At 35.6% G+C, this 13,497-nt stretch overlaps 1 protein-coding gene across 1 annotated transcript in view; it reads left to right on the forward strand.

Moving 5' to 3' along the window:
* Window positions 1-13,497, forward strand: part of LOC137405935 (uncharacterized) — a 488,140-nt gene that overhangs the window by 4,087 nt on the left and 470,556 nt on the right. The gene's annotated exons all lie outside the window — the stretch shown is intronic.

A 13,497-nucleotide genomic window follows, 5' to 3' on the forward strand; every position in this document is an offset into this window, starting at 1 on the left:
AAGCTTTTTACATTGTCATCCCTCATACAATAAATAGCAATTACCATATCGGGTCATGTGCTATATATAAAAATAATAATATTATATTGTCAGTTTAATAGTTTCTCACTGATTAGCATCGTGAAGCACATGAAAGGAAATGAAGTGTTAGAGACATCCGGGAGCTGATCATCAAGAGCTGATTACTAACACCGCTGTAAAAGTGTTTATCCACGATTACGTAACATTTAAAGAAAACATTGAGGATAAACATCTCAGAGTTTATTTATACTCTCTTATTATTAATTTAGTTTTACATGAGCTCTAAAGTAACATTTAAATAGTCACTCAAGTGTTTATGAAACTCCATTTTAGAGCTAGTGGCATCCTTTCGTATGTTATTACTTCAAACTCGTTACTCGACTTGGCCAGCATATAAGTGAACAAATTTATGCTATTTATCGAGAAAATGTCTAGCTTGATAAATTCTTAACTTCAATACAAAAATAACAGCTTTAATTATGTTATTGCATAGGAATGATTTATGCAGAGTTTTAGCATAGACATCTATGTTAACATGAACAATAGGATTTTCGCTTCTCTTCTGAGTTCAGTCACCGGAAGGTTCTCTCCATAGGTAGACTTATTCTGGCATTACTTTTAAACGTGTTTGTAAGCATTTTATAATTGCAAAACTTTTACTGCACTTATAAAGAGCAACTCTTCAATCTTCGTTGACTTTTCAGCATTTTATCACGCTTAAGCAAAAATGGTGAGTCAGTCAGTTTCAACCATTTTTTGCATCAAAAATTGCCGTGGTAATCACAGAAACTTATTGTCAAAAATATTCAGCATAACAGAAAGGGCTGTAGAAGCTCTACAGATACCAAAATACATAAAAACTATCATATAAGTTTGACAGTGTTTTTCTGGATGTTGTGGTCCTAGTAAAATATGAGTTTTAGTACACTAATTTTACAAAACAATAAGGTACTCTGGTAAAAAAGGTAGGCTAGTGTAATGCTCAGCATAAGTGAAAGAGTGATTTAGAAAGGTAACTCTAGGAAGCATCATAAATAAGTTCACGGCAACAGTCTTGGTTTTCTATTGGCTGACACCTTGACACCAGTCATGACTTACCCTTTTACTGTCGTTCAGCAGCATTTGTTGAAAGTCTGTTTAAGTCTGAATTGTGACAGTTTTGGTTTAAGGTAATTCTATGGGATACTGAGGTGTATAACTTGAAATCATCTTTCAACTCTCATTATTTATTCTGCTATTCAATATATGTAAATAAAAATATATAATTAAATAAATATTGCTTTTTGTTAGGTTCTACAATCTTATATTGTCTTTCTCCTATACTATAACCTGTTGGTTTGTGGCTATACATTACCCTTAGATATATTATATACAGCCTTGGCTGCATTCTTTTTGTTTATGCGATAAAGTGCATAGTATTCCATAACTAGGTGAATGCCCAGAGCTGCACGGATAGTAAAACGGTTTGTGCATAGAAAACTTATTTTTAATCTACGAAAACAACATTCGCAATTCTAACTTTTAAAGGAAGGCATTTTTTTATTTCTTCATGTGTCTAGCCAAAGCATAATTCAAATATTCAAAAGATTGAGACACAACTAAAACAGACTGTTGAAAAGCATTTCCTACTTTTTATGGTGCGCTCACACTAGGTCGATTGCTCACACTAGGCCGATTTGTCAAAGTTGCTTCAACACCGATCAATTTTTTTTGATATAAAATGCAAATCGGTTGTGAATACTGCTTTGTCTCAGTCACTGAGCCAAAATCAATGAAACGCTGCATACTATGTTTATCTGTTTTTGACCACGCATCATTGTCATAACGCAACAAAAACTTGAACATTCATATCTCAAAATGGTGTGGAAAACTAAAGGTGCATTCACACCTGGGCAATATCAACAGCACGAGAAATACATACATTGAAAAATTGCTGTCTATTCTGTTTCACCTAAAGGTCAGTTAGAATTAGCATTAAAATCTATAAATAACTAGCAACTAATTACTGACTTGCGCTCATGATTATTATCTAGATCCACACGCACCGCATCCGAATCATTTCCCGCAAGCTCAAGGACAGTATGTTGATCTAGTCAAGTCGCTAAGTAATACAGGTTAGTAGTACTAGCACTAGCCAGCAGTGCAGGTTGTTATAGTGTAAAAAATGAATCTAGTAATGGTAGTAAACACTTAGTAGTTGAACATTGTTAATGTTAAGATGTAAGCGTAGTTTTATTACAGCCAATTTATCAATAATGACATTTATTTGAACCGTCATCAAACCGCAACCTACTTTCATTATTATACTGTCTTACTCCATCACTACAAAACCTATGTTAGATGAACTAAATTATTACTATTATTATTAATTACTATAAGAATTACTATAGAAATTAGCATAACGTTATATATAGTATGTGGCAACGGCATAAATTTCTTTTTTGTTCATGGTGATAAGCAATCAAATAGAACTAGTATCAATGTTGTATTTCATTGATTAAAAAAGTGACTATCTCGTATAATTGGAGGTTAGGTTGATTCAGTGGATAGTCTCTGTAGAACCATATTTCAAAATGTATTAGACTAAAAACCGGTCAAACTCTGACTCTCCTAGGGTTGTAGTATAATGCCCATAAATCATCCTCATGTAAGTAAACACACCTTGAGTAACTTAAGCTAGTAACGTAAGTAAACGCACCGTAATGCTACAACATTGCTCAAAATTTAAAATAACTAGTGAACGGTGACAGCTAATGTAGTCGCTATTGGTTAAGTTTCTTTACCCAATAACTTGGAGTAACTTAAGCTAGTAACTAAAGCTAATATTTTAATCTTTATGGTAATAAGAGTCAAGAGCCAAAGAGTGCCAGTCCAAAGGCACCTAAAAGTGTTAGGAAAAAAGAATGCACCTCATAGGAATTAGACCAGTGCATTTGGATACACAAACCTGAAGCAAAGCGCACTACCACTAAACTACATAACCACCTTGCCATGCCTCGAAATAATTGTGCATGTAATTATTACACATCATGATCACACACTGCGTAATGGACTGCTGAAGCATACAAGTGTGCATATTTTAATCAATCGCTATTAACTGGACATACGACGGCAGACAAACACTTGGTTTTATATATATATAGGTTGATTAATTGCATCAAAAACATTTTTTATTGACGAGGTTGGCCAAATTTAACAAAAACTTTATAGATAACAGTATTGCACTGTCTGAGATGCATGAATGTGGTAGAAGACCAGGTGGTTGAACACATTAGCTAGCGAGTTTCAAACATGATATCGCATCCTGCTGCAAGCCTAAGCAAAATTGTTAAGCGCTATTTCAAATTACTTAAATTGTAGCTGTCGGGCATCCAAAGCAGGTTGAGTTTTTACATAAATAACTAGCATAAGATATGGTAAGTTAACTTAGCCAGGAACTGGCTTCAAATTCACAAGACTTGTGTACATATATATTACATTGGTGACTTTAGTATTGTCATTTGCCTCAGCTAGATAAATCTAGTTAGAGTGTACAAATACCCAACATGCACTTCATAACTGCTGACGAGTTTCCAACACATATTCTTAACTCAACATGTACACAACTTCAAGTGCGCATCATGGAAACATAGTGATAGTAAGTGAAGCTGGAAGCTGAACAGCGATGAACAAACACGTACAAGGAAAATTTAAATAAAAACATAGCTAAATCAAGCATAAGAGTTTCCTTATTTTCATTATTAGGAGGTATCAGCTATCAACGTAAATCTCTATGCTTTGAGCGCATCATAACAAAAGCGAAAAATGCTCTAAATGGTAAATGTGATCAAATTAGATTATTGCTACATCTCTTTTAAAAATTATGAGTCAAACTAAAAGGAAGCTCTCTCAGTGGAGACATGTGGCCAGCAAGATAAGCCTCTACTGCTATCCTTGCAGGCTTGCGCAAAAACTGATTAGATGGCGAAATAACAGAAAATGTATGAATAGGCAGGATTAACGGTTACATTGTCTGACTTCCTCAAGAATCATCTAGTAAAAATAGTACTCGATACACACTTTATACTCGATACTATAGTAAAAAATCCATCGAGGTCAGCTTTTTGTACGATTGTTATTTTTAATAAAAATCCTCAAATTCAACTGAAGTAAACCCTACTAGGCAAGGGTAGGCAACTCCCAACTCAAGGGCGAGACGGCAACAGACTCGAGGGCGAGCCGATAGACAGATTCGAGGGCGAGCCGATAGACAGACTTGAAGGCAAACCGATAGACAGACAGACTCTAAAGCGAGCCAATAGACAGACTCAAGGGCAAGCCAATAGACAGACTCGAGGGTGAGCCGATAAACAGACTTAGGGGTGCCTTCTCCAACTTTTACACTCTGGTAAGCCAATCGCAATAATTCTTGATGTTCTGTCAATAGCACTGATAGTGAATGCAGCTATGCAGCTATGACTGCTATCACAATGCCAAAGTCAGAAAAAGTGCCAAGGCTTTGATACTCAACTTTCCCTTGGAAAATCAAGCAGAACTATAGCTAAAGAACGCAGTATATTTATTGGTACTAGAACACACAGCGCAAAGCAGTAACACACCTAGCAATGGCAAAACTAAAAGGCTATGTAACAAACTGAGAGAAAAATATGTGGTTGATTGGCTGCATAATAATTAGGTCAACTGTCACAATGTCACTGTGCCACAATAAAATTTTTCGAACACAAAACGATAATATTTGTCACTAACTAATCACGTAATGCGAGTATTAACAATTTTCCAAGTATTTATATAGTAACATGCAAGTCTTAAAACAGTTTGGTAATAAATGGTTAGCATAAAAATGTGCTAATATGAAACATAAATATAATATTATACTACAACGAACATGTGCTAAGCGAGCGCATTATAATTAATTATTCACATTTGAATAAACGGCGATAAATCCAGAGAACTCTATTACGCACGCTGGCAGCCTATAAATACGAGTACCGCCTGCTAATCACTTTATTAGTTCTCCTCTCCCATCCAGCTCTTTATTCCGTGATGAAAAAGGTGGGAACTCCGTGTCATAATTGTTACCAACCTTTTTTATTACACGACTCACCAACACTTACTGGTACAGAAATATTATAAATAGCTTTCCCATTTTGATGAAAAATACCTTCTTTTGGCTTTTTTCCTTTTAGGGGTCACCACCGCAAGTGGTATACCCTGGTACAGAGCATATTGTAAGCAATTGCTCATGGGATTTGGCACAGGAGTTATTATGGCTGGATGCTCTTCCTAACAACACCAATAGTTCTTCTGTGATTCAAACCACTAACCTTCTGGTTATTTGCCAGTGAACTAATTACTGAGCCCGCTGCTCTATGGATGTGATACAACATATAGGATGAATTTATAGATTACAAAAATACATGAGTAAATTGGTATAGTAGTATCACAAGTCAGTATAAAAATAAGCAAATGTAAAACTTTAACTGTGAATTCGCTTGAGCTTGTTTGGAAATATTAAAAATGGGGAAAAACAGAACGGCAGAGTTCGCGCCTAAAGTTGAACAGATCTTAGTTTTGTTAATTTACTGCGCATTTTTGACACTAGAAACAGTATTTCTGCTTGTCTCAGACATAAGACTGAGAGCAGCACTTGTCTACATGTAGGCTCGTATTCCCTGGGACGGCTGGCCGGCTGAGCCGTCCCAACTTTCTAGGATATTTCCAAGGCTAAGTACAGTCAAACTCAGATAACTCGCCCTCGGATAAAATGTAACATTTCGGCTCAAACACGAGGTTAACTCGAACAGATTTGTTTGATCCGTTCCCCCGCAATGATAAATTGCTTCAGATAACTCGACCTCAACATCATTTATTCGAACAGTTATTTGTCCAACGGTTATGGAGGTGGTTTCTATCGCTGTAGAATATCACTTTATTCCAAGCCATAGAGACAAACATCAACTTTTAGTAGTTTTTAGGCAGCATTATTAACATCATCAGTGGCAAAATATTCTTGTTAATGACTTTTACAAAGGTTTGCAAAAGGTCAAGTTTTACCAAACATCCACTTGGTCATGTCCCATCGAAAGCGTGGAAACCTCCGGATGAACTTAAAATAAAATTGGCAAAATTGATCTTTGTTAAAACGCTTAAAAGAAAAAGATGTCTTTTTTCTGAGTGTTTTAGCTGCAGTCATGTTTCGCTTAGTTTAAACTAAAAACGTCCTGGCAGTCACATCAACCAAAACAAAACAAATCTCAAAAAATAGAAAAATGTTGATACTGTATGATAAAAATGTTAAAACTTCACGTGAGAGGCCCGGCTGAGGCCCTACATGAGAGAAACCTGTTGGGGGCTTACACCGCCCCACCACACTCCCAGGTGTTCATAACTAGTCGCCTAACATTAGCCCCCCCCAACTTGCAACCAGTGAATACAGGCCTGTCTACATGTAACAGAACAGATGCTCAATAAAGGCACTAACCAACTTTAATGCAAACATTTCTTCATCTTTGAACCAGACAAACATAATAAATTAACTTGGGAAAAATGCATTTTTTATCAATTAATCATGACCATCTACATAATTTATTTCGACACTCAATGAGTTCCTTGAACAGTCAAAACAGGTGAGCATGACTCACCTTCTATTTAAGTGAGTAATACCATCGGGCTAAGGAAAACCTCAGTTATGGAAATTGAAATATGCTTCCCAGCTTACCAACCACTAAGTTTTTATAAACTGATCTCCTCAGTGTCAGGTTTTTTAACGTTTGATATCAACTGAAGTTTTTATGGAAATAATAATCTCCAAGTAGCTCTGCAAACTGCATTGTCTGCACGAATTAATCATTTTAGTTGCAATATATATGGCTTTGGAAGAGTGAACAAAAAATATAAATTTATATCCACTTTTGAAAATATAATATAATTCTTTGTGGTAAACCAGTTAAATAGATTAATGAGCTTTATTCTATGAAAACTGGATGTGAATCGAGTGATGGCAAAAGGTTAATCTTGCATAGCTGATTAGTAGGAACCCATTCTATCCGTCACATTTGTACAACAACTCAAGTCGTCTATATCAGCCTTTAGCTAAAAATCTTTGTCTTTTGTTATAGTTAATAAAACCTTTAAATAGCTGCATATTGATGTTAGTTTACATTCAGATAGTGTGTTCATTTAGTTTTTTAACAAAATATTGCAGCAATTCTATTTTAACAAAATCTACCAGTTTTGAAAAAGTCTTCTTTTTGATATAACATTTACTATTAAAACGGTTCTTAAAGCTTTTAAAACTATTTATGGTTCTTCAAAATGGTTATTACTAAGTTGGAGTTAGCTCCTCAGATAATTCAACAAAATTGTATGACCACCATCATCAGCGCACATGCATAGAGATGAGCCAAAGAGAAATGAAGAGTCTACCAGAGCAAGTTGGCATTACTCAGTAACAATAGCCAGAAGACTTTCAGTTCAGACAGCTTTTTGAATGTGGCGCATAACGAAGTCTTGGTTCTCGTGTTTTTGTAGATGCTGAACTGTCAGTCAGAGTGCCAAGTATTTTTATATCAGGCTTTTCAAGCTTAAAAACAACATATGCAGCTGCAGTATTAATAGAATATAAAAAAGGATTACCAAGTGACAACCAGTAAGTACAAATAACGAAAAGCCGCTCGACTTTGTTGATAGCTTAAAACTGACAGGCTAACCTTAAACACAAACCACAAGCAAACAGAATTGCAGAAAAACCACAATTATAGAACTAGCAGTGTGTAGAAAAGGGAAACTAATAAAAACTTAAGTACTGAAGAATGTAAAGTATATTAAAAACATTTTCAACAAATGGGAAAACTTTTCTAAAGCCTTGTAAAATATTGTGAATGCTTTTGACCACTAGTAAAGTCAAGATCATAAAATTGTCTTAACACTATTGAATTTTATCAACTTCACTTTTTTGTCTCAAAATATTTCTGTGTATATATTTAATTAACAGATCTAAATAGTTAGGTTAATTGGCATTTATTTTATGACGCGATCTTGAACATGTTAAATTATTAAAATTTGGTAGCCGAATAAGAATATCGATCTGCAACCAATTTAATGAGCTGACGGTTTGTAAAGAGCATTATATAGTAGTTTTAGCAACTTCGAAAGAGATTTGAAAGCTTCTACCAAAACTAATTTACTCACAGATATGTATTCGGCAACTCATGGATTTTAACTCAACATGTCTTCATTAGTTTATCATAATTCCACAAATCAGGGTAGATTTTAACCCTTCAGTGAAATATCTGTGAACTAGGTCACTTGCTTCAATCAACTGGAACACTTTCAAAACTATAGAGTCTAGACTAGAGACTAGAGACTTCAAAACTAGAGTCAAGCCGATGGTGTTTTTAGTTTTTCATGACACTTGGGAGCAGTTCTATCATGAGAACATGAGGGGCTCACTAACGATGGCTACATGTACCCCCTTACCCGAGAAAGGAGACGCCTCAGCCCACGCAGAGAAGTCCAGTAGACAATGACACGACTCCATTCCGCAGCCCGGACTTGCCCGGCCTTGACAAGGAGGAGCCAGACGACCCTAGACCGACCTTGACACCGTACTCTGGCCAAGATAGTTGGACAAACCACGGCTAGCCATGCGCTGTTGCAAACCCAGCGTAGCTGGGCCCGTTTGCTGGCCCAGGATGCACGGGATTGGGAGAAGACTGCAGAGACGATGCAGAACGTTCTGAGGCAAGGGCACTTGGAGGGCCAAGAAAGCCAGCTGTTACTAGACGAAGCGGAGCGCCTCCGCTACGAGGCCTGCCAGCATGAAGCCCTTGTGCAACTTAACTTCCCCAAGATATTAATTGGAGACCCTAGTCGCCAATGGGGGGAGTGTGTGGTCGATGGCGTCTACCTGCAGCTAAGCTATATAAGCCTGAACATTCGTAGTAGAGAGGAGAGCTGTTCTGGGCCTGTTCATTGCATGTGTTTGACTATTCTTGTACTTTTATGAACAAAGCAGAAATACATGTATAAACTTATGCATCGAGTCTTATACTGGTGGAGTAAGTAAGGGTGGCACAAAACCTTCACAATACATTTATTCATGTGCTTGTGCAAGATTCAACACAGCGCATCAAAATATTTCATAAGCATCAGATGGAGATAGAAGGACCATATCTTTTTGTCTCTATAAGAGCATCACATAAAGAGACTGTACAGAGTAGAAGAGAGCCTTCACGCATACATCCCCAATCTGCCACGAAAAGATTGAGTGTGTCACATAAACAATAATTGAGCTTATGACTTGACTTGAGCTTACATTTTAATTTTGTATTTTATGCTTTTTACTTTATGTTAGTTTAAACTTTTATAGTTCATGCTAATTTTTACCTTATTATACTCTGGCAATGTCAAAGCAGTCCTCAGAAACTATCAAACTCATGAAAAACAGTCCTTTCAACGATGTCTCCATGGGATTCCATTTAATCATGGAATTTCCCAAGGAGCTGGCTTTTAGCAGTAAGCAGAGTCATTGAAAAATAAGCTTTAATAACCTTTCAAAGCTAAATTAAATTTTTTTTAAATATGACATTAAGAAAATCAGAAAGAATGAGGCAAATTACATACTTCATAATTCTTCTAGAACGTTAAAGCTAAAAACAAAAGAGATAGAGACACTTTTATAAATTCCACACTCATAAATTTGGTTAGGTTTTTCAAACATCATGGGTTTCCCAATAAGATGAGCTCATATGCTTCACCGCAGCTGATCTACCATGATATGCCTAGTCAGCAATTACACAAAGTTTGCAAAATTCTGACAAGAAACCAATTAAAAGTTATTATTCTCAAACGGTGAAAAACTTTATTATTCTAAAAGTGATTAAATCAGAGAGAGTCAGACATGTGAGAAGCAGGCCAGAAAGGCCAGATGGGTGAACTTGTATAACTTTTTTACTACGAGTAGACAAGGCCATTTGGTGGAGGACTCTAATTATACTGATATGGTTTTGAGGACACCTTTTTACCACTCATTTTGACGAGATATAGATATATATTATACTGCGAACTGTTTGAACGATTTTTCTTTATTCGTTTTATGCCCGAATGAGTCATAATATTGATAAATATACTTTATATTGAAGCCTGAGATAGGCCAATCTATTATTGATACGACGAGGAGATTCGAGTTTGGTTACAGCATTTGAAATTGACACGCGAGAAAGGCTACATACTGGTAGTAGAACAGTGGCTAACACTCATACTACATAAGAGCAAACATTGGTGCCCAAGCGAGGCAAGACAACTACTGAGAGATAAGTATATAAACATTCAGGAGAAGACAACTTGGGTCAGAATTATAAATAGAGTGTCTAACAGATCATACACAAGTTCGCAGGATTTATTTGACAGTCGATTGATATCGATAATATTTTCTTTGCCTGACAGCAAAAGACACTACGCCTGTTTGAAAAATGTATTTGTTACATGAGAAAAACAGTCAGGAGTGCTACCTTACGCAACATGATATAGAACCACACAAAAACTCGATTGCATTTTGTAAGCTAACGTGACAAAGCTTTAGCTTTGTACCACACTACTATTAAAATATATTCCCACGATCGAACGAGCGGAGTGAAGTTTGAGAGTTTTTATGATAAATGCATGTGCACACAACTTACGAACATTATACATCAACAAAGTCGCAAACCCTTGTTTCAAAACTCATCAACAAATTTAACCATCGTTTTGTAGAGTCGTTACAGTATAATAACGATACAAAAATCATATAAGCCTATTTAAATATGTTACCAAGTCTTTGTAAACCTGTCGTTATTATCTTAAAACTTACCCATCTGATCGGATTATACACAAATAGACAGATTAATTTGACCGAAAATTGCCACAAAACGCTTGAAAAGCTTGGTTTAATAAAAGTTAAGACTGATCTATGACACGCCAATAAAGCCGTGCAACAGATAGTAGAACTATTTAGCAGTGCGCATTTCACGAGAAAACCGCGCTCATTTCACCAGTCTATGGCATTGTTTACTTGTAATCGAATTTATCCGAAGGTTTCTGTAATAACGTAGACCGTTTGAGGCATAGACCGATTTACGGGTACGAAATTGTGGTACACAGTTTATCAGCCTATGTTTTCTGTCCAATCACCGAAGGTTTCATTAAATTATTTAAAACGTTAGCCGAAATGCTTTACAACTTATGTACAAGCTAGGGCAGAACTACAATGCCCCTTTATGACGAGAAAAATTTTTTATTTTGCTGCAGTTTGTAGAACACTTCCAGACGCATGAACGCTCGTACTTGCTTTCTGTTAAAGGTTGCTATCAAAACCATTCTACATTCAACACAACCAACTTTCAAACTGTGTATAGTACACAGTAGCTTGCCATTTTATTTCTAATTTTGCATTTCAGAGTTATAATAAACATATTTCCTTATTGTTGTTAAGGAATCTCATCAACAAATTTAACCATCGTTTTGTAGAGTCGTTAAAGTATAATAATGATACAAAACACATATAAGCCTATTTAAATATGCTACCAAGTCTTTTTAACTTTCAAACTGTGTATAGTACACAGTAGCTTGCCATTTTACTTCTAATTTTGCATTTCAGAGTTATAATAAACATATTTCCTTATTGTTGTTGTTAAATTACATATATTACAGTAGGTTAGGCCTACAGCTTTAATTAATATTCCCATGACCAAACACAAGTGAAGCGATTCTATACTATACTACTATACTATACAGACTATACTCTGCCAATTCCTGATGACAACTACTTTTTCAACAACCGGCACTGCCATTTCTTTTTTCCGTTATCACTTATTCCATTATCAGGTCGTGGGCTGTATGACAGGGGAATTTCTAGTATATCAAATATTTATATAACTTAAATATTATTTAACTTTTTATTTTTCTCACGTGACACAGGTTATATTTGGACAGTCGAGCAAATAGCAGAAATATAGTAAGAAAACATCTTTGTACAGCTTTGTAAAAAGTTGACAAGGTGATCTAAGTTAAAAACTGTTTAGGGAGAAATCATAAATGTAACCTCTTTCTCTTTATTCTAAGTAAGAAACATTTATTAGTAGTATTAGACACTGAAATATAGTTTCGTGTACTTGCTGTGCAACTAAATAAGCATATTTTGACCTTGCTTACATAATCGGTCTCTATGAATAATTGATTGAGCCAGCAAAACATTTTGACACAAACATACCAATAGCAAACTATGAATTGGTCTAAAATAAGATTTCAAAAAACTAACATATGTATTGCTAAATCAATGTGTTAATTTTGCTAGTCAAAATCGACACTTTTCTAGGCTTCAAACCTTAGTTTGCGCACTTGTATGCGTGCACATAAACTAGCAAATTCACACAGAAGAAAACTCTATCTTACAAAGGTCAAAGATTTTATAGGTTAGTGCAGCTACCATAAGATTATGACCCTGTCCCCAATTTGCTGCATCCTTACATCAGTGTTTGCCGGTGTGAGTACGCAAGAAAATTGTAACAACCAAAATTTTGGTACATTTGCACAACCATTTGATTTTATCATCACCTGCTCTCGCGCAAATACTAATAAAGTTTTTCCTTGTTATTTTTTTTCAAATGACCAAGGACATTGGTTTTTGTCATACAGCAATGGTTTAATTTTTTTCTAAAGTTTTTGGTAAGTCACAGGTGGCACAAACTATTATCATAGCTGGTGAGTATTATATGATCCATGACATGCTTGTGATTGCAATCATCTGTCAGAATTTTCAAACTACTGATCATAAAATCACGTACAGCATTGATACTTGTACCTCCAAATTAGGAACATCTTATAACAATAATTTTAAATCAGTTCATGATTATGTGCATGCTAGCGATTATTGATCAAACAAGCGGCTATATAACCCCCCTCCATTAATGATATTTTACAACCGAATTAAGAAAATCTTCATATAGTGGTTTTTATATGGTTTATGACCCTGGGTGCTCTTACAATAATTATCAATGTCTTCAAACTAACCGCCATAATCACACCTTTACAAGTATATTGGCGTAACGGTGTACCAGCGCACCTAAACTAAACTCTGCGTTCACCCCACACCGCCAATCTATTTTGCCAATGAATTATGGAGATCTCATCAAAATAGCATCCAAGCAGTTCATCAGTGTTTGTAAATGTTAATCTTTAGCAACTAGCTAAAATAACACTGTCTATGTTTTATTTGATAGTTTAAAGGTATTTCAAGACTGTATGTACCCTTACAGTCATTGATCAATGTCGTCAATTAATCTTTAGTATAGTGAAAGCCCCTGTACATTCATCCAATCAAAGCCTTGTCCATTTGTCCAATCAAAGCCTTGTCCATTCGTCATATCAAAGCAATGTCCATTCGTCCAATCAAAGCCTTGTTCATTCGTCCAATCAAAACCGCGGTTGCATGCTGGGAAA

This window comes from Watersipora subatra, chromosome 10 (genome assembly GCF_963576615.1).
Source record: "Watersipora subatra chromosome 10, tzWatSuba1.1, whole genome shotgun sequence".
In the NCBI taxonomy this organism is placed as follows: domain Eukaryota; kingdom Metazoa; phylum Bryozoa; class Gymnolaemata; order Cheilostomatida; family Watersiporidae; genus Watersipora; species Watersipora subatra.